Here is a 22,129-nt window from a genome sequence, read left to right as displayed (position 1 = left end):
CACACACACACACACACACACACACACACACAGTTGTGGTATTTACATATGTGTGTGTGTGACTGCTGCACACACTTTAAGAGCTGTAGTGCTGATCAGAGTGTGTTCAGTCCTTTCAGAGCCACTGACACGCAGCACAATGATGATGGTACTGATTCTACTGCTGGGGACACTGGGACTCCTCGCTCACCGTGAGACTCTCTTTACTTTTATTATTCCTACAAATCATCACATCACTCTCACCCTCATTACTACATTTGTTTCCATTATTCAACTCTGCATCCTTTTCTTTAGAGTCCTTTGGGGAAATCGTCCTGACTCAGTCTCCAGGATCTCAGACTGTTTCTCCAGGAGACTCTGTTACTCTCACCTGTAGAACCACTCATGATGTTGGCAGTGACCTTCACTGGTACCTGCAGAAACCTGGAGAAGCTCCTAAACTCCTGATCTATAATGATGTTTCACGGTACACTGGGGTTCCAGATCGTTTCAGTGGCATTAAATCTAATTCTAGAGAATTTTACCTAAAAATCTCTGGAGTTCAGTCTGAAGATGCAGGAGATTATTACTGTCAGCAGAGTGAGAGCCTTCCGTACACACAGTGTTATAGCGCCGTACAAATACCTCCCTCAGCTGTAGAGGAAGTGCTCTGAGTCAGAAACACACACTGATCACTGATCTGAGAACAGCTGAACATTCTCCAGTAAACATCATCAAACATATTTAATATAAAGCTTTAATAAATAATTAGTTCTGAAAAGCAGAAAATTCTTCCTCGTCTGAAAAAAATTAGCTGATAGTAAAAGATGAATTCAGCAGTGTCTATTACACTACTGTCACACACAATGTAGTTCAACATCTTTCATTAAGAGGCAACACTCTTTTATATACTATTCTCTATTTCAGGATTCATTTCCTCATCATTTGTAAAGTTTATAATCTGAGGTGAACTGATGACTGTATTTATGATGTTATTACATCATAGTGATTGTATTTATTATCTCAGCCTGTACATTCTTTCTGCACATTCTGCTAATCAGAGACAGACTGGTTTCATCGTTCAACCCCAGCAGATAAACACCCCAGTAACATATTATAAGGTTTGATCTATACTGAAACACAGATTTAAATCCATCTGCGACTATTAAGCTCCTGCTCCTGGTCTCTTGTTCTTAACCTCCAGAATGATCTTGATCTTGCGTTCTATTTTAATGGACTGTTTGGAAACTAAAGAAATTACAATTACATTCATCTTCCTCAGTCTCAAGTCAATTCAAGTTTATTTCTATTGCGCTTTTCACAACAGACATTGTCTCAAAGCAGCTTTACACAAATCAACAGTGAAGGTGAAGGTGTGTGTGTATCTCTGATGAGCAGCCGTGGCGACAGTGGCAAGGAAAAACTCCCTTAGATGATATGAGGAAGAAACCTTGAGAGGAACCAGACTCAAAAGGGGAACCCATCCTCATTTGGGTGACATCAAGAGTTTGATCATAAATCTTTCAACAATACAGAACACTGGAGAGTGAGAACTAACATGAGCACTGGAGTATAAGATTATAAGTGAATGTTCTTTCTACAGTCTTATACAGTCTCTATGGTTAGAAAACTAGGAGCTACTGAGCTCAACATTTGTGATCATCACAGATCCAGCATCAGCTTCTCCATGCCAGAGCCTTTAAACACTCCAGGAGGTCCAATGTCAAAACTCCACACATGTAGCGGGATCCAAATGGCACTGGTACGTCTCTAGATGGTTCGGGATGTTTGCGAGTTCGGCATCTACTTCTTTAAAGTCCATAATCTTCACGAGGTGGGAGGTGACTGGAGCTGGCCAAACCTCAGGAAGCCTCGGGATGGGGAGAGAAAGAGAAGCAGTGGAGAGGAATTAGCGTAGCTGCTGTTCATGATATTAACAGCACAAGTTGATAATGTGCATGTGATCAGATGTTCTGGAGCACAAGGTTATGATATGTGATGTGTGTTATGTGTAGGCTTTGCTAAAAAAATACGTCTGATCTATGATTTCTATGGTTTCGGCTCTGCTCAGAGACAAGCTCTCCCAGCTGAATGTACCTGACTCCATGTGCAGCTGGATGCTGGGAATGCATGTATCTGACTCCCGGATATTCAGCACTGGATCCCCCTAAGACTGTGTCCTGTCAAACTCCTGACTCCTGATTTTTTTATTTTTTTTTGTGAAAACAAATTCCAGTTAGCACGAGCTGGAAACAGCTGTTTGTGCAGAACTGAGAGCTGCATCACTTCCTGGTGTGTCACAGTGCACATGCTCCTCTCTTTGACCATTAAGAGTTAGTAAAGTGTAATAAAACTACACTAAAAAAAATGAATTCTGCCGCCTGTTAAATTTACTTCCGTAAAATAATTCAGTACAATATAATTTTATGTTCACTAAATGAACGTGAATAAATCATGTAGTATTTTCTGTAAGGTTAACCACTCAGCTTTTAATAGATTCACTCATGTCAAAATAACGTAAACAATTAAACTCTCACGCGCCTCCGGGAAAATCACCGTCGATATCGCGAGATTTAGGCAAAGCTTCGAGAATTCCCCTGTTTTCCGCCGTTTATGAGAAGGTAAGAGCAAATCCTTTGTTATACACTTTTAAAATTAATTTAAATGCAAACTAAATGACTTTTAACTCAACATCTTGTTTGTTGATAAAATACCGAATGTAACGTTTTTGTTAATCGACGAGAGATAATTAATGTTCAAGAGAAATCGATCTAATTACTGTACAGTTCACGATTAGCATGGTGGACTTTACTGTGGGTAATGACGTTAGCAGTTAGTAGTGAGAAAAGTAGGCAGGAGTACAAGGAGATGCGGCAGCAGGTAAAAAGGGATGTGGCGAAAGCCAAGGAAAAGGCATATGAGGAACTGTATAAGAGGTTGGACACTAAGGAAGGAGAAAAGGATTTGTACCGATTGGCCAGGCAGAGGGACCGAGCTGGGAAGGATGTACTGCAAGTTAGAGCAATAAAGGATGGAGAGGGAAATGTGTTGACTAATGAGGAGAGTGTGTTGAGAAGATGGAGGGAGTATTTTGAGCAGCTGATGAATGAGGAAAATCAGAGAGAGAGAAGGTTGGAGAATGTGGAGTTGGTGAAGCAGGATGTAGATAGGATTAGTAAGGAGGAAGTGAGAGCAGCGATTAAGAGGATGAAGAATGGAAAGTCGGTTGGACCAGATGACATACCGGTAGAAGCGTGGAGATGTTTAGGAGAGATGGCAGTGGAGTTTTTAACCAGATTGTTTAACAGGATTCTGGAAGGGGAGAGGATGCCTAAGGAATGGAGAAGGAGTGTGCTGGTACCGATCTTTAAACATAAGGGAGATGTGCAGACCTGCAGTAACTACAGGGGAATTAAGTTGATCAGTCACACCATGAAGTTATGGGAAAGAGTAGTGGAAGCCAGGCTGAGAGAAGAGGTGACCATCTGTGAGCAGCAGTATGGTTTCATGCCGAGGAAGAGCACCACAGATGCCTTATTTGCTTTGAGGATGTTGATGGAGAAGTATAGAGAAGGACAGAAGGAGCTGCATTGTGTATTTGTGGATTTAGAGAAAGCGTACGACAGGGTGCCGAGAGAGGAGTTGTGGTATTGTATGAGGAAGTCAGGTGTGTCAGAGAAGTATGTGAGGGTGGTGCAGGACATGTATGAGGACAGTGTGACGGCAGTGAAGTGTGCAGTAGGTACGGCAGACTGGTTCAGGGTGAAGGTTGGACTGCATCAAGGATCGGCCCTGAGCCCTTTCCTGTTTGCAGTGGTGATGGACAGGTTGACGGACGAGGTCAGACAGGAGTCTCCCTGGACTATGATGTTTGCAGATGATATTGTGATTTGTGGTGAGAGTAGAGAGCAGGTTGAGAAGAGCCTGGAGAGGTGGAGATATGCGCTTGAGAGAAGGGGAATGAAAGTCAGTAGGAGTAAGACAGAGTACATGTGTGTGAATGAGAGGGAGGGCAGTGGAGTGATGCGGTTGCAGGGAGAAGAGGTGGAGAAGGTGGAGGAATTCAGGTACCTGGGGTCAACAGTGCAAAGTAATGGAGAGTGTGTTAGAGAAGTAAAGAAAAGAGTGCAGGCAGGGTGGAGTGGGTGGAGAAGAGTGACAGGAGTGATTTGTGATAGTAGGGTATCTGCAAGAATGAAAGGGAAAGTTTATAGGACTGTGGTGAGACCTGCGATGTTGTATGGATTAGAGACAGTGGCATTGAGTAAAAGACAGGAGGTGGAGCTGGAGGTAGCAGAGCTGAAGATGTTAAGGTTTTCGTTGGGAGTGACGAGGATGGACAAGATTAGAAATGAGTTTATTAGAGGGACAGCACATGTAGGATGTTTTGGTGACAAGGTGAGGGAGGCGAGATTGAGATGGTTTGGACATGTGCAGAGAAGGGACACGAATTATATTGGTAGAAAAATGCTGAAGATGGAGCCACCAGGTAGGAGGAAAAGAGGAAGGCCAAGGAGGAGGTTCATGGATGTGGTGAGGGAAGACATGCAGGTAGTTGGTGTGAAAGAGACAGATGTAGAGGACAGGGTGGTATGGAGACGGATGATCCGCTGTGGCGACCCCTAATGGGAGCAGCCGAAAGAAGAAGAATGACGTTAGCAGTTCAATATAGTAACAAAATGCGTTTACTCATTAAACAAATACACTCATTTAATTAACCATCCCTGTTCAATTTCCACATATTTGTTTAAATGAAGCTCTCCGTTGTTTTGCCCATAACAGGGCAGTAGTCAGATTAGCATTAACCGTCGCTTGTCTAAACTACACGTGTGGGATAAGTGAATCTTTCACACTCAGCTCAACAGGAGAGGGAGAGACCTTGCACAAGTGATTCTGCTTGTTAAGAAGGAACCGTAATAAAAATGGAACGATTTTTAAATAACACAGTATTAAAAGTTCACCAGCTGTAAAGCCAAAGTATGATAGCCATAATGATTTACAAGATCAAAATATGGGAACGGGAAATTTAATTTTACTGGAATTGATGTAAGTAAACATACAAAAAGATTTGAATTTTAGTAAAAGAAACAACACACCGAGGCTGAACTATATACAAAAATCGAATAAGTAAAGCAGAAATAGAACAGCTATAATTAGAATAGTCACCAAATATCTTATCAATTCATAAGTAAATACTAGTTATGTGGTTATGTTACAGTGTAGTACTGAGCTGTGCTTTAGTGCAGTTGTGGAGGACATCTTGTGTGACCTGCTCTGTGTTGGTACATTCTGAATAAACACCAGATGAGATCAAGTTCAGTACACAGAGGATATGTCTAACAGCTGGTTGGAGTGTGTGAATACACTTCCATATTAAAATTATAGTGGTTGTATAAATGCAACAATGTAGGGAAAAATAATAACAATAGTGTAATATTACTAATGATACTTATAGGAATAATATTATAATTATTATTTCATTATTAATTCATACGTCTCTGTTTATCGCAGCAATTGGTTACTGCTCACAGAAGGCAAGAAGTGCTTTAAGATGCACCCATGATAGCAGATTTCAAAACAGGACGGCCAGCACTCTTCAGTGTGCGTGAGGTAAGTGAAACAGCATTCTTCTTTTTGTTCGAGGATTTAGAGTACAATGAAAGACTCATGAAATCATGATGATTTGCTGATGGTCACACTTCAGCAGTTGTAATTTTGCATTACTTATTAATACATGGGTTATATATTACAATTTCTATTCATAGGTTTGTGCAGAATTTAAAAGGATCACAACAGTCCATTTGCAGTGTAAGTTTATTTCCCCGCTGGATGTTCACTCTGCAAATCTAATCAAGGCATATAGCAAGAAAGGTGGCTTTATAGGAAGGAGACTCAAAAGCATCATGACACCCATGACCCAGGTATTAAGACACATGCTCACAGAAATGTCCTAAATGCTTTTATTAGGGAGATCATTTGATGACATTTACTTACTGACATTGCTCTATATGGTATTAGGGGAAAAGCCACACATCTTGTGTGAGTTGCCATGTTCAAAGTTTTGAAGCAGCTCTAAATATGACCTTCACAAAATCTCTTTATTTAGAGATAAACTACACATGCTGTCTGTGTGTCAAGTCACTTCATAGTGTCTAGCACAAGCTGGATCTCAATGTTTCATATACTAGTGTAAAAGATATTGAATCTTAGGTCTTGTGACTTTTTAAATCTATTACACATATTTGGGTTGATTTACTTGTTGTCCGAAACATTTTTAAAAGAAATAATGAATGAGAATATTTAAAAAGGGGGTCCAAATAACCTGATAGTTTTATGAAAAATGTATATCTAAACATATTGTGAAATCTTAGTTAATTTAATTTCTATGGGAAAAACTACCGTCAATGTTTTTTTTTGAGACATTGCATCCTTGATAGGTTTAGGGTGAAGAAATATGGTCTGTTTAAAATGTTATAGAATTTTATTTTGCACTTCCATGTAGAAATTCATGTGTTTATTCTCTGATTTGCAGAACAATAGCATTGATATTGGACTTGAATGCATCCTAAATTGACTTTGTGTGTACTTGAATGAAGATCCAGAGAAGCTGGTGAAGGAATACATGGTATGTTGTTATACCTTTAGCTTCAGTAAGGGATAAGTCTCTGTATTAATCCAAGAATGTTTCCTTGTCACATCAGTTAAATAAAATATGTATAAGAGAGGCATTTCAAAGATCTGGATATATATTTTTTTTATTTAACTGTTAGCTGTTGTACATTAATATGTTTATAAAATGTTATGAAAAGGGATTTAATTAATTGATGGGGTTGGATGTGATTAACATCAGGGTTTAAAAGAACTGATTATTTTTTTTATATATAGGCAGATGATGTAAGCAGACACATAGCATGGAAGAGACCCTTTTTGGCATCTGTTATTCGGCATGAAGGTGCTGAGCTCAGTGATCCCCCAGAGGATGTGGGAGTCATTCTAGTGGGGGTGACTGTACTCTGTGAACTGGGGTATGTACCTTTTGTATAATATGAATTGTTTACTTGTGAATATTAGCCCAGCATCCCTTTGTTAAAGTGTGTAAGTTCACTTACTTTTTAAGGGACAGTTCTAATTATTTGAGGTGGGGTGCTATAATACAGTTAAAAATGCAAATGAACCTTTTTTACCTGCAGTATTTCTGTTTCAGATTTTATGATCATTTCATACTGGTTTGTTTCTAAACAATTTTAAGTTTAAACAAAGTATTTTTTTAATTTGTTTGAGCTCTGGCATGAACTTCAGTAAAAGTTAGTGATTATTACTACCTGTTTTAGTGTCACTCTGTAACTGAACCACATCATATTAATATTAGGGCTGTCAATCAATTACTATATTTAATTAATGTGGTTAATCAAATGATTGTCATGAGTTCACTCACGATTAATCACAACTTAAAATTAATCTTTTTCACATTTTTAATACTCCAATTATCATGGACAAATATTAATAATTTATGCAAATGTAACTCAACATAGAGCATGAAGATATAATATTGATGCACTGTAAAAAAAAAAAAAAAGTTGATTTAACTTAAAATAATAAAGCATGCAACTCAAAATATTTTGTTAAGATCCTTAGTTCTCACAACATATTGTCAAGTTTACCTAACAAATAACAAAACAAAATATTTTTTGTTTGCTGAATGCAATTAGGACAGATTGATCCATTATGTATTCATAATTATTTTCATATTTAAAATGTAATAAACCACAAGAAATTTCTCTCCCTCTCTATTTTTTTATAGTTTGTCCAAAACACAACATTACAAAGTCTGCCATAGGACATACCTGTCTTCTGCATTAGGCATATGTGTACAAAACTACAAATGTTATCAAACATCATTGGAAAACTTTGTAAACTGTCTGAAAAAACTACAACATTGTTTGTTTCAACATAAAATGAAAGATGAGCTTCCAAAAACCTAAAAAAAATATTTTGTCTAAAAACACAAAACAGACAAAAGTAAAAGCGTCTGAGCAAAACCTCTAACCACACTCCAGTCAAACAGTGTATAAAGTATTCTGATCAACTGATTACCAAAGTACATACAAATCCAGACAGACATTAATAAATGCTTTAGAGTAAACATCAAAGATTCAAGGTTCAAGCGTTGTATATAGCATTTTGTATTATTTTGGCAAATCAACATTAAGAATACATTAACACTGCATCAGAATAAACCTAAACACTTGGTAAAGTACAGTATGATATGTAACAGTGTATCAGAAAAAAATAGTTAGCTTGTACCAGTACAGCCAGATAAAAACAAACAAAAATACTTAACTTAAAACTTCAGTATTCCTCAAGGCTGCAAAGTTTGAATCGAATGATACATTGTTATAAAGAAGAATGTTTTTTTTAAATGAGTGACATCTGCAAAATCGTCCACTTCAACAGTTTTAATTTTAGTGACTGGACTCTCAAAGAGCAGGTACCGCCAAGATCCATGAAGATTTTCTGAATAAATTCAAAAGTATATTTCAGTTCTTTTGGGTATTCCATATTGAGTGCATACAAGAGACGGAACAAGTAAGTGTGACCGAATAAATGAGGCACGGGTGGTGATTGACACTCCTGACCACCAATCAGTAGCTAGCAGGCACTATTTAGAGCGGGTTGGTTTGAGACTGGCATGCGTCACCCCCGTATCCTCCCCTTCTGTGGTTGCTATAGTGATTTCAGGTATGTGCTGTTAGCATGTCGCCTTGGCTAATTAGTTTTTCTTTGCTCGTTGCACTAATGGCTCGTTTGTGTATCCTTAGCCTGTGTTTTCAGTGTGTGTCCCTGTTGGATGCTGTTTTGGATCTGTTTAATGCCCTCCCTGCAGGTAGGAGGAAGTTGTTTAGCAATGTTTAGCTCTAACGTGGGTCGGGTGGCGTGAGTAACGTGCAGTCCATGAACCTCAGTTTAACAGCAGGTTATTTGAAGGCTGCGTATCCTGAGCGGTGAATTGATTCTCAGGAACTCATCTATCTGCGTTTGGTAAGTTGTTTGGGTTTGTTAGGGGGAATTACGGCATGTATTCGTGCAATTACTCGTATCATTTATATCTTGTATCATCGTTTGTATTATAGGATCCTCCTTTTTCGTCCTGGGTGATTATTGCTGCGATTCAACTTTTCCCTCGCTGCGTGCCGAGTGAACAACCTCGGCTTACACCTATTTAAAAAGGGGACTTCTGCTGCTGCCGTTTGGCTTTTGTGATTTGTTTTAACTGGTATTGTCTGGCCTACTGTGGGGTCGAGCAATGTGCAAGTATCGGGGCTGGTTTAAGGACGACGCGGCCGCTCCTTTTGAGTTTTGCTTCCCTCAAACTTTTGATAAAGTTTTTCATTTTTTTTCTTCAAGAGGTGTATATGGTGAATTATATTGTGCTTCGGTGACCGTCCATCGTATTACGGTGGAATTGTGACCTTAATTGGTTTTTTCCTTTATTTTTTTCTGAGATTTATTTTGCTTTTGGTTTCTTTCAGGAGCTGGGGTCCCACGGGTGAAAGGTCTTTGGTGGTGCTATTTAGACGTTTGCCGTGCGACATTTTTTTACGTGTATGAGTGGGTGCTCTGAGTTCACGTTGAGGTGTGCTTGTGTGTGGAAGTGTGCTTTTTGATAATTAGTGCTGATCACTCCGGTGGGTAACCCCAGCCCTGTATTTAATGATTCTATTTTGTTTTGCTTATTTGGAAATTGTGTAAATTGGTTGTTTTAATATTTTGTGTCTGATTGTCTATTTTTGTTATTTGTGTAATTGTCATCGGACTGTTTTCACCAGTGAGAACATTTTCTTTTTGTTTTATTTTAAATCCAAGTTTTCAATAAACCATGTATTTTTATACGATGCCCACGTTTCCTGCCTACACTTACTGATAAGGGAATCAAACTTGTGTGATCTAATAAACTCTGGGGTTTACTTCTAATTCCTGGGTGTAACCCTCCCAGGTGGCGTAGTCGAATTGGTTAAGTATATAAATTTGAGCTTGGGTGTGACGAGCTGTTCAGCTCTCCCCCCTAGGCCCCCACCCTCGTGCCACATTCTGGCATAGTCGGCAGGATCTCTTGTGTAGTGCAGAAGATGTGGGTATTGTTTGTGTATTTGTGTTTTTGTATATTTTGTATTTTTGCAGAAGCTGGGCAGCAGCAGTTCTTTTTTTTTTTCCTTCATTTTTTTTGTGAGTAGATCCTGAGCTTCGTATTGTTCCTTAGTAGTGGTAAGTGATTGCTGGGTTTGCAATTATGGAAGATGAACTACGCGAATTGAGAGAATTGGTAGCCCAATTAAGGGCAGATAATGAAAGATTGCAACAGGAGCAAGTGCCAATTGCACAACCTGGCCCTTTTAATGCTCCTATGTCTTCCGTTGTAGATCCACCACTCACTGGTGCTGTTGCCTCTGCAACAAATCGTTTCGTTTTTGTTCCTCGGGATCGTAAGTGTCCGAAATTTAACGGTAGGTCCGGCATTAGGATTGAGGAATGGGTGGAGGAGGCTCAGGCCTGCATGCGTCTTTGCCATCTCTCTTCGGTTGATCAAGCATTCTTTTTGGTTGATCATTTGGAGGGAGAGGCGAGGGAGGAAATTCGATATCGGCCAAGGGACGAGAGGGAGGATCAAAACTAAATTATTAAGGCATTGCGCGAATTGTATGGTTGCACAAGTTTGTACATAGCTCTTCAAGAATCCTTTTTTTCCAGAAAGCAACAGGGTGGGGAGACCTTGTTAGAGTTCTCCCTAGCCCTGTTGAATCTTCTGGAAAAGGTGAAACGTCAATCACCCCATGGTATGCCTAATGCGAATATTTTATTGCGAGATCAATTTGTTGAGCATGTGAGCGACGGTGCGCTTCGACGTGAATTGAAACAGTTGGTCCGCCGCCAACCCACTGCTACGTTGTTGGATGTTCGCAGCGAAGCTATTCGCTGGGAACGGGAGGGAATGCCTGGGGGGGTGCGTGGTCGAAGCCAATCAGTTCCTTCCGCTCAGGGTATTCAGTACGGGGTACAGGGACATCAGCACACAGGGGTAAGTAGTAACTTGGCGACTTCCGAATTGGGCGAGTTGCGAGAAATGCTGAAAAAGCAACAACAACAATTGAATCAACTTACTCAAAGTGTGGCTCAAATTTAAAATCCTCAGCGTTCGCAATTATCCCGATCTAATCAGATAATTTGTAGACGGTGTCAGCAGCCTGGTCACTTTGCTAGGGATTGTGATGGGGAACGGGGCCTTTTCGCATTCCACCAGTACGCGCAGCCTCCGCGGTACCGAGAGAAAACTAGTTCCCGCTTTTGTTTTACGATTTTATGTCTCGTTTTATGTCAACGTGTCCACAACTTGACGTGTGTATAGGTGGGGTTAGGGTACCTTGCCTGGTGGGCGCTGGTTCTATGGTGTCCACCATTACGGAGAAGTGTTTCTTGGCGAATTTTGGGTCGTGGGGTCAGGAACAGCTTAGGTCGTGCCATTGGTTACAGCTCCGGGCTGCGAATGGCCTCTCAATTCCTTATATTGGCTATTTGGAAATAGATGTACAGCTTTGTGGGCGTGTGGTTTTAGGGTGTGGAGTGCTGGTGGTCAGAGATCCTCCCGGTGGTTTGGGTGCTCAGGTTCCTGGTGTTCTGGGAATGAACGTCCTAAGCCGCTGTTACCCGGAGCTCTTTGGTCAGTATGGCACCAGTCTTTTTGATTCACCTGTTGTGTCACAGGCCCCTATTTCTGTTGTCCAGGCCTTACAGCATTGTCATCACATCGACATCCAGTTAGTTTCAGATCAGGGGGGTCGAGTCAAGGTGCGTGGATGTCGGGCATGTCGCATCCCAGGGGGCACCATGAAATTGGTTGCCGTAACGTGCTCTGCCCAGTACTCAAGTGGTACAGTATTGTTTAAGCCTCCAGATTCTGGTCTCCCAGCAGGTTTGTTGGCATCTCCTGCTCTGGTCCACGTGCACCATGGCACAGCTTATGTGCCTGTGGTTAATGTGGGTACAATAGAGGTAGTGATGTACGCTAGCATGGTCGTAGGTACTGTTAACCATGTTCAGGTGGTGAGCTTACCCCCAGAGGTCACTGAAGTTCAGGAGGTTTCAGCTAGGGTGAGTACACAAGTTGTGCATGTTTCCCCTCTGGTACAAGAGCCGATCCGGGCGATTGACTTGTCTGTGTTGTCGGTGGAAGAACAAGTCAAGGTGAGGACGCTACTAGACCGGTATTCATCTGTGTTTTCCATACATGATGGGGATTTGGGATGTACTAATCTTATTTCCCATGACATCCCCTTACTAGATGAGGTCCCTGTGCACCAGCGGTACAGGCGTATTCCTCCTTCAGAGTACGAGGTAGTAAAGGCTCACATTAACCAACTTTTGGAGGCCCAGGTAATTAGAGAGAGCTGCAGCCCCTACGCTTCACCCATTGTTTTGGTTAAGAAGAAGGACGGCAGTCTACGCATGTGTTTAGACTACCTTCATTTAAATGCTGTTAAAAGACCAAAAAGGATGCCTTCCCTCTACCTCGTATCGAGGAGACGTTGGACTCACTGGCAGGGGCATGTTGGTTTTCTACCATGGACCTTGCCAGTGGGTACAATCAGGTCCCTGTTAGTGGGGCAGATAGATCTAAGACAGCGTTTTGTACTCCGTTTGGACTCTTTGAATGGAACAGGATGCCGTTTGGCCTTTGCAATGCTTCCAGCACCTTCCAGAGATCAATGGAACGGTTGTTTGGGGACCAACAGTGTCAGTCTCTCCTCTTGTACTTTGATGACATTGTTGTTTTCTCCTCATCAGTTGACCAACATCTAGCTCGGATGGAGGTAGTCTTAAGCCGGTTACACAGGGAAGGTTTGAAGGCTAAGTTGTCCAAGTGTGCCTTCTTCAAACACGAAGTGCAGTACCTGGGGCATGTGATCTCCTCAGAAGGGGTTTCCACAGACCCAGGCAAGATTGAGGCAGTTTCGCAGTGGCCTCGGCCAACCAGTGTTGCAGGTTTGCGGTCATTTTTGGGGTTTGCTAGCTACTACCGCCGCTTTGTGGAGGGGTTTGCGAGGCTGGCTGCCCCCTTCCACAGGTTGGTGGCAGAGCTGGCAACCCCAGAGCGGTCAAAGTCTGGGTCCCGTGCGTTTGTTGAGGCACGGTCTACAGAGTGTCAGAGTAGCTTCGAGGAGTTAAAAGGTAGACTTACCACAGCCCCTGTACTCGCCTATGCCGACTTTTCACTTCCTTTTATCCTGGAGGTGGACGCCAGCCATGGGGGGCTAGGGGCGGTCCTCTCACAAGAGCAACAAGGTAAGGTGCGTCCCATAGCTTATGGTAGCCGAGGTCTTCGGCCCACTGAGCACAATACTTCAAACTACAGTTCTATGAAGCTGGTGTTTCTTCGCTCAAGTGGGCCATGACTGAGAAGTTCCGGGAGTACCTGCTGGGACACAAGTGTGTAGTCTACACCGATAATAACCCTCTTAGCTACCTGACCTCAGCTAAGTTGGGTGCCATGGAACAGCGTTGGGCTGCCCAGTTTGCAGCCTTTGACTTTAAGCTTAAGTATAGATCAGGTAAGAGCAACCGCAATGCTGATGCCTTGTCACGCCAGAACTTGTGCCCAGGTGTATCTGTTCCTGCTGCATTGTGTCAAGTCGACCAAGGCGGATTGGTGACTCAGGTAAACCAGATTGTATCCTTTCCTGGTTATTCCATCTGCTGGTGTTCTGGAGGCGGAAATTGCTGCCTAGCTCTGAGGAGCGTAAGAAACTTTCTAGGTCTGCTGTGCTTTTGTTTCGGCAGTGGGATCGTCTGGTGGAGAAGGAGGGGGTGCTTTATCGCCGGGTGTTTCGCCCGGATGGTGGAGAGGAGGTCCTCCAAGTGCTATTGCCAGTGGCCATGAAACCTGAGGTGTTGACACAATTACACCAACTGCACGGGCACCAGGGGGTGGAGCGCACCTCTCAGCTGGTGTGGCAACGATGTTATTGGCCAGGGATGTCCTCGGCCAGGGATGTCCTTGGCCAGGGATTGCCCGGTGGTGCCATAAATGTGAAAGGTGCCAGTGTGCAAAGGGTGTCCAGCCTGCCCCTGATTCTGGCCTTGGACTTTACTGTGTTGGAACCCTCAAGTTCCAGTCTTGAGAATGTGTTGGTCATGACTGATATTTTCACCAAATACACCTTGGCGGTACCTACTAGAAATCAACAAGCTGAGACTGTGGCACAGGTTCTGGTTGTTGAATGGTTCTGTAAATTTGGGGTGCCTGGTCGTATCCATTCGGACCAAGGCTGTAACTTTGAGTCGGCACTTATTAAGCAGTTGTGTTGTTTATATGGAGTTGAAAAGTCACGCACTACTCCATATCACCCTGCTGGAAATGGCCAGTGTGAACGTTTTAACTGGACGCTGCAAAATCTTTTGCCCACCTTGCCTGTGTCAAGGAAGGGGGACTGGCCATCTTGTCTTCCACAGGTACTGTTCGCCTACAACACTACTCCTCACCAAGCTACGGGAGAATGCCCGTATTTTTTTATGTTTGGGCAGGAGCCTAGACTTCCAGTTGACTTGGACCTGCTTGGTAGAGTTGAAGAGCCACAGTCAGGTAGTGTTCATTGGTGGGTCTTGGAGCATCAGGATCGGTTGCAGGGGGCTTTTGAGTGGGCTCATGAGTGGTTGGGGGCCGCTGCTGACCGCCGAAAAGCCAGGCACGATCTGCAGGTACGAGAATCTCAACTGCGGGAGGATCAATTGGTATATCTCTGTGACTATAGCGTGAGAGGTCGACAAAATCCATGACCTGTGAAGCTCCGTGGTGTACCAGATTGTGAAGGCACCTAAGGAAGGAGGTGTGGTGTATACAATTGCTCCCATCACAGATTTAGGCAAGTTAAAGCATGTGCACCGATCTTTGCTGAAACTTCAGATTGGCAGGAACCCTCCCCCCATGTTGCAGGACATTCCATTGGTGGAAACTGTGTGGCCTCGAGAAGAAGAGTCGGACGAGGGTGGTTTTTTTTTTCTGGTACCTGAAACAACGCAGGTTAGTGGTAGGCAAGCACCTAGGAGTATGGTTCGGGCTGAACCCCAGGGTTCTGGTGAAGTCCAGGAATCAGAAGAAATCCCTGAGGCAAGAGTGAATGTGCAGCCACTAATGAATCCTCCTTTACACTCTGCTTCGGTGGGTGAGAGCATGGTGAGAAGGACTGGAAGGCGTACTGCTGGGCAGCACTCTAATGTACATCATCTCCCACGATCCTTGGGACCAGGTACAGTATCTAGTATAGTGGGTAGTACCGCTGTGGTTTTATTTCGTCCTTGGGACTGAAAGTTAAGAGGGTGGGCTTTTGGTTTAGTTCATTGTCGGGGCGACGATGCAGAAGCTAGGGGTGGATTGTGACCGAATGAATGAAGCACTGGTGGTGATTGACACTCCTGACCACCAATCAGTAGTGAGCAGGCACTATTTAGAGCGGGTTGGTTTGAGACTGGCATGTGTCACGTCCGTATCCTCCCCTTCTGTGGTTGCTATAGTGATTTCAGGTATGTGCTGTTAGTATGTGGCGTTGACTAATTAGTTTTTCTTTGCTCGTTGCACTAATGGCTCGTTTGTGTATCCTTAGCCTGTCTTTTTAGTGTGTGTCCCTGTTGGATGCTGTTTTGGATCTGTTTAATGCCCTCCCTGCAGGTATGAGGAAGTTGTTTAGCAATGTTTAGCTTTAACGTGGGTCGGGTGGCGTGAGTAACGTGCAGTCCTTGAACTTCAGTTTAACAGCAGGTTATTTAAAGGCTGCGTATCCTGAGCGGTGAATTGATTCTCAGGAACTCATCTCTCCGCATTTGGTAAGTTGTTTGGGTTTGTTAGGGGGAATTACGGCATGTATTCGTGCAATTACTCGTATCATTTATATCTTGTATCATCGTTTGTATTATAGGATCCTCCTTTTTCGTCCTGGGTGATTATTGCTGCGATTCGACTTTTCCCTCGCTGCGTGCCGAGTGAACAACCTCGGCTTACAACTATTTAAAAAGGGGACTTCTGCTGCTGCCGTTTGGCTTTTGTGATTTGTTTTAACTGGTATTGTCTGGCCTACTGTGGGGTCGAGCAACATGCAAGTATCGGGGCTGGTTTAAGGACGACGCGGCCGCTCCTTTTGAGTTTTGCTTCCCTCAAACTTTTGATAAAGTTTTTCATTGTTTTTCTTTTTAAGAGGTGTATATGGTGAATTATATTGTGCTTCGGTGACCGTCCATCGTATTACGGTGGAATTGTGACCTTAATTCTTTTTTTCCTTTATTTTTGTCTGAGATTTATTCTGCTTTTGGTTTCTTTCAGGAGCTGGGGTCCCACGGGTGAAAGGTCTTTGGTGGTGCTATTTAGACGTTTGCCGTGCAACATTTTTTGACGTGTATGAGTGGGTGCTCTGAGTGCATGTTGAGGTGTGCTTGTGTGTGGAAGTGTGCTTTTTGATAATTAGTGCTGATCACTCCGGTGGGTAACCCCAGCCCTGTATTTAATGATTCTATTTTGTTTTGCTTATTTGGAAATTGTGTAAATTGGTTGTTTTAATATTTTGTGTCTAATTGTTTATTTTTGTGTAATTGTCATCGGACCGTTTTCACCAGTGAGAACATTTTCTTTTTGTTTTATTTTAAATCCAAGTTTGCAATAAACCATGTATTTTTATACGATGCCCACGTTTCCTGCCTACACTTACTGATAAGGGAATCGAACTTGTGTGATCTAATAAACTCTGGGGTTTACTTCTAATTCCTGGGTGTAACCCTCCCAGGTGGCGTAGTCGAATTGGTTAAGTATATAAATTTGAGCTTGGGTGTGACGAGCTGTTCAGCTCTCCCCCCTAGGCCCCTACACTCGCGCCACATAAGCAAAGGTTTCTGGCAGATCTGGAATATCCTGTAAAACAATGGCCTCTTCCAGTATTATTGCACGGTTTATCACAGTGGCCAGTAAAACAGGAGTGCAAACATCATCTTCAACCACAGTGAGGACTCCGATCTTTACCCCTCTGGTGCTGTGGTCTTCAGGGTCAGTGTCCTAGGAGATAAAGTAATAGGAGGGGGCATTTATTGACATGTAAACGTAATTACTAATTGTTATTAGTGCCCGTGCAATAGGTGTGCTTGCAGCTTTATTATTTTCATAATGTGCAAACAAAATGAACAAATGTAATGCTAAGCGTGCTACTAAATTAGAAATAAAGTTTGAAAAGGGCAACTTGCCAGACACATCTTGAGCAAAAAAGCCGGATTTTCACACAGAACAAAGGGCAGTCCCTCAAGAGCTGCTCTTTTTTATTGAGTGACAATATCGCTGACCTCAAAAGAACAAAAGAAGAAAGTTGCCAAAGGGTGCAGATGCTTTATGACCTCATAAGTCTTATGGATTAAACACAGGAATCTCAAATTGAGAGTAAAAAGGATCATTTTTGATTCATTGCACAATGCCTTTAAAGTGGGGAACAAATGCAATTATATAGTTTATAATTATAAAATTATTCCTCAAATTAACCAGTTCAATTGGATTCCCATAAAACATAGACTACGAAAGATAGCACACTAGCTTTAATGACCCTATTCAGGAATCTGTTGGTACTTCGGCATTTAAAATATGTGTATTTTATATGTACATTCAAGAATCTTAAAGAGTACCTGCTCATCCATCTTGTCCAAAAGTGTCTTCAATACTGGACCCAATGAATCTCTCCTTTTTCTGTAGAGTTTCAGGAGAGGTGCTGTATATTTATCAAGTGACTCACTGAACTTTATGTTACAGATCCTGAAAAACTCCATGCAGATCTACAGTATTTAGAAAAAAAATTATATATATAATTGAAAATTATATAAATAAAATATAAAATATAAATAATCAGAACATTTTCCAATATAAATATATAAAAAGTTCATAATTTCCAATAATAAAAATTATATCAACAACTAAAAAGGTCATGTTTATTGCTATCATCACTCATTACTTAATAACCAGAATATAATTGCCATTCAGTTACTTACCTCTTCCTTTACAAAAAGTCCAGGCCATCTCTCTCTAATCTCTTCTACTAGTGGCTGAACTACAACAACTTCTTTTCGGCGAAGAGAAAAGTTTTTTTTCATCTGTCTGTGAATGACTATCATGTCCAGTTTTCTTTTCTTTATTTAATCAATCATAGCAAGCCTCTTCTTTTTAAGTGAATCTTCTGTGTGGCCTTCAGGATGGTTAGGCAAAAAATTAACCTCTGCTCTTTTAGGCTTTTTCATGTAGGCCTGTTCTGTCATACCCTCACAAGATTTTTTTTACGGTTAACACTAACTTCAGAACAACCAGCTTCCCTTAGTTTGGCCCGATAATTAAAAAATAAACTTTATACTCATCACCCATCCATCCCAACCTGTGTGTTTGCCAGGTTCTGTCAGGCAAGGGTGTTTCTCTACTAGAGCAGAGGCAACCGACTGGATCTCATAGGCATCAGGGTAGGCTTTGATTTCAAAAATGGCCTGCACAATCTTGTCCAGAATCTGAGACTTCATATCTCTTGGGACATTCAGTGGCTTTTTTGTCTCCTGGTAAACCTCATTGGCTTTACGCAGCCTGAGTTTGACATCGAGAGGAAAAAGTAGGTATGTTAAAAGTGGATGGCCACTGTTCAGCACTTAGGTTTCTTAACACAGACGATTCAGGGCTTCGATCACTACTTTGACAGCTTGACAGGCTTGCTGTATCAAGAGAAGACACTGAATTAAAATCTTCAGTGTGCTGTGGAGGAGATACCTCTTCCCACAGAAGACGTAAGGTTGCCTTCTCTGCTGGTAGCTCTTTGATATTATTCAAGTTACAAGGTTCATTGTTAAAGTCTGGGTCTTCAAATTGTAGTGAGAACTTTTCATTTTCTATTTGTAACGTCTGAGTAAGGAAAGACTTTAATTGATCCACTGACTGAGGCCTCTGAGGAAGCTCAACCCTCCTGATGTTGGTAGGGGAAATGTGAACCTGCAACAACATACTCTGTTCAGAACACACAACCCAAAATAAAAAAGAAGTAATCATTAATGTACAAGAATACATTTACATTTACATTTGCGGCATTTAGCAGACGCCCTTATCCAGATTGACGTACAAAAGTGTTTTGAGTCTCTAGTAATGAATAAATCTACACTGTAGACAAGATTACAAACTTAATATAAATATAACCCTTGAATTCTACAAACTTGGAAAGTGCTAATTTAAGTATTTTAGGAAGATGAAGGTCTTCAGTCGTCGCTTGAAGATAGTCAGGGACTCTGCTGTACGGACATCTAGGGGAAGTTCATTCCACCACCTCGGTGCCAGAACAGAGAAGAGCCTTGAAATGTACTTACCTCTCATTCTGAGAGAAGGTGGTACCAGTCGAGCAGTGCTGGAGGATCTCAGACAGCGTGGTGCAGTGCGAGATGTGATGAGGTCACTGAGGTAAGATGGTGCTGGTCCATTTTTGGCTTTGTAGGCAAGCATCAGTGTTTTGAATCTGATACGTGCAGCTACTGGAAGCCAGTGAAGGGAGCACAGCAGTGGGGTGGTGTGGGAGAACTTGGGCTGGTTGAACACAAGACGTGCAGCTGCGTTTTGGATCATTTGCAGTGGACGAATAGCGTTCAGGGGAAGACCTGCCAGCAGAGAGTTGCAGTAGTCAAGTCTCGAAATGACAAGAGACTAAACAAGCACCTGGGCAGCCTGTATGGACAGAAATGGTCAAATCCTTCGGATGTTATAGAAAAGAAATCGACAAGAACGAGCAACATAAGCGACATGTGGGAAGAAGGACAGTTCATTGTCCATAGTTACCCCAAGGTTACGAGCAGTTGCTGAAGGGGAGAGCAGAGAGTCATGAAGTGTTATTTGGAGATCTTGACCTGGAGATGAATCACCTGGGATGACCAGCAGTTCTGTTTTGCTGGGGTTGAGTTTTAGTTGGTGAGCACTCATCCATGAAGATATGTCTGTCAAGCATCCTGATATCCTAGCAGAAGCTGTGGTATCTGATGGAGGGAAAGAAAGGATTAGTTGAGTGTCATCTGCATAGCAGTGATAAGAAAACCCATTTGGGGATATGACTTCACCAATGAAGTGGGTATAGAGGGAGTAAAGGAGGGGACCAAGTACCGAGCCTTGTGGAACACCAGTGGTAAGTCTGCATGGGGCAGATGTGGATCCCCTCCATGTTACCTGGTATGAGCGACCTTCCAGGTAGGAAGCAAACCATTCCCATGCTGTTCCACAGATGCCAAGGCTTTTGAGGGTTGACCAAAGTGTCTTGTGGTTGACTGTGTCAAATGCCGCTATAAGGTCCAGGAAGATAAGTACAGATGACAGCTTGGCTGACCGAGCAGCATGCAGTTTCTCAGAAACAGCCAAAAGGGCCGTCTCTGTGGAATGTGCCGCTTTGAACCCAGACTGGTTCGGATCATGGAGGTTGTTCTGTGAAAGATAGACACGCAGTTGGTTTAAAACAGTGCGTTCCAGAGATTTAGAAAGAAAGGAGAGAAGTGATACCGGTCTGTAGTTGTTGATGTCTGATGGATCCAGAGCAGGTTTCTTCAAGATGGGTATGACCCTTGCTTGCTTGAAGGTAGTTGGTAGATAGCCAGATGTTAATGACCCATTAATGATTGTGGAGATGAAGGGCAGGAGATCTTGTGTGATGATCTAAAGCATAGTTGAAGGGATTGGATCCAGAGGACAGGTGGTGGGATTGCAAGATTGGATGACTTGCAGTATCTCATCTTCTGTTAAGGTTGAGAAGCTTGACAGTGACGTAGTGGATTGTCGGCTGAGTTGTGTAGTCATTGTTGGAGAGGAAGTGAAGGTCTGGCAGATTTTCTTAATCTTCTCATCATAGAAGGAGGCAAAGTCATTAGCAGTCAGGAAGGATGGAGCAGGTGCAGCAGGGGGGTTGAGTAGTGAAGAGAAGATGTTGTGAAGCTTACGAGGATCTTGTGCAGATACCTCAAGCTTTTCCTTGTAGAAGGCAGTTTTGGCAGAAGTCACCTCCAAAGAAAATTTTATCAGGGGTGCGGGGTAAGATGTGAGGTCTACATCGAGTTGTGAGAATACATTAATTATCATAACACCTGTGGATGGACCCTAGAAAAGATAATCTATTGAGAGGAAAACATTTCATGTTCACAAGAACACAGACAAAATTGTTTACTGTTATCGACCCCTAATGAGTTAAAACACTTTTGGAGTCACAAGCACTTTCAGACCAAAGTTGTATGCTGTTAATGGATGAAAGTCATTCAGCATGTCAGGATCAAGAACATGAATGTCATTAAACTGCTTTACTTTATCTCAAATGATCTGAAATGCTCAAGATACCAGGCTGACAGTTTTGTGCAAAGGAATGATACTTTTCGGGAGGTCACTACACAGTTCAATATTTTGAAATATTCTGGCAAGCCACTACATTGTCCTGCAGAGATAATCATGCCAGCTCTATATCAAACACCATGTAAATGAATATCAGAGGATAGAGACACTTGACTTGTGTTTGGATAACTTCTCTCAATCACGGTCCTAATTGATGCTTCCAGGAAAGCAACTGTGAAAACCTTTGCTTTCTCTACAAATACCGTTTGTTTAAAAAGGTCTTCACCATCCATATAGTAAGCCATCATTTGTTGATGCTTTGTGGAAAGTATCAGTAGAACATTCTTGAAGTTTAAAGTGTCATGAACTACTTTTTTTTTAAAGTAACTGTGCTTCGACTCGAAGTGCATGGTCCATAGTGACACCAATGGTCCAAAATACAATACAATTTATTAACCGTTTAGTCGAGGTAACTGATTAACAAACGTCTCAATTAATGAAAATTGTCTGAATATCACGCAATGTTCTTGTTATTCAAATGACCACTCAAGCATCAAGTTCAAGCGTGTGACCGTTTGTTCCACTGTCATAAACTATTTAGAATATGATGTGCGCGACGTTTAAACAGTGCTGACAGGCACTTGTGTTGCAAATGCATATGACTAGCAAACGTCACGTTGAACTCTCATTGCATTACTTGTGTTTTTTTTTTTTCCAATAAACAAATGACTTGTTTGAATTCGCTCTTTGTTTCAAATC

At 42.1% G+C, this 22,129-nt stretch overlaps 1 protein-coding gene and 1 long non-coding RNA gene across 2 annotated transcripts in view; one reads left to right on the top strand and one right to left on the bottom strand.

Moving 5' to 3' along the window:
• Positions 1-12: 12 nt before the first annotated feature.
• LOC310728876 (cathepsin S-like) overlaps positions 13-22,129 on the top strand; it is a 53,050-nt gene continuing 30,933 nt past the window's right edge. Inside the window, exon 1 of the mRNA XM_083546731.1 lies at positions 13-35. The gene's annotated coding sequence lies outside the window, so the exon portion shown is untranslated. The remainder of the gene's footprint in view (positions 36-22,129) is intronic.
• Positions 19,092-21,058, bottom strand: LOC310728905. Its single transcript, XR_014534381.1, has 3 exons — positions 20,165-21,058; positions 19,847-20,040; positions 19,092-19,735 (listed from the first exon to the last, which is right to left on the bottom strand). It is a non-coding gene; the product is annotated as an uncharacterized lncRNA (long non-coding RNA).

Source organism: Silurus aristotelis, assembly GCF_946808225.1.
Source record: "Silurus aristotelis genome assembly, chromosome: 7".
Taxonomy (NCBI): Eukaryota; Metazoa; Chordata; class Actinopteri; order Siluriformes; family Siluridae; genus Silurus; species Silurus aristotelis.
This window is presented reverse-complemented; position numbering and strand designations above follow the sequence as displayed.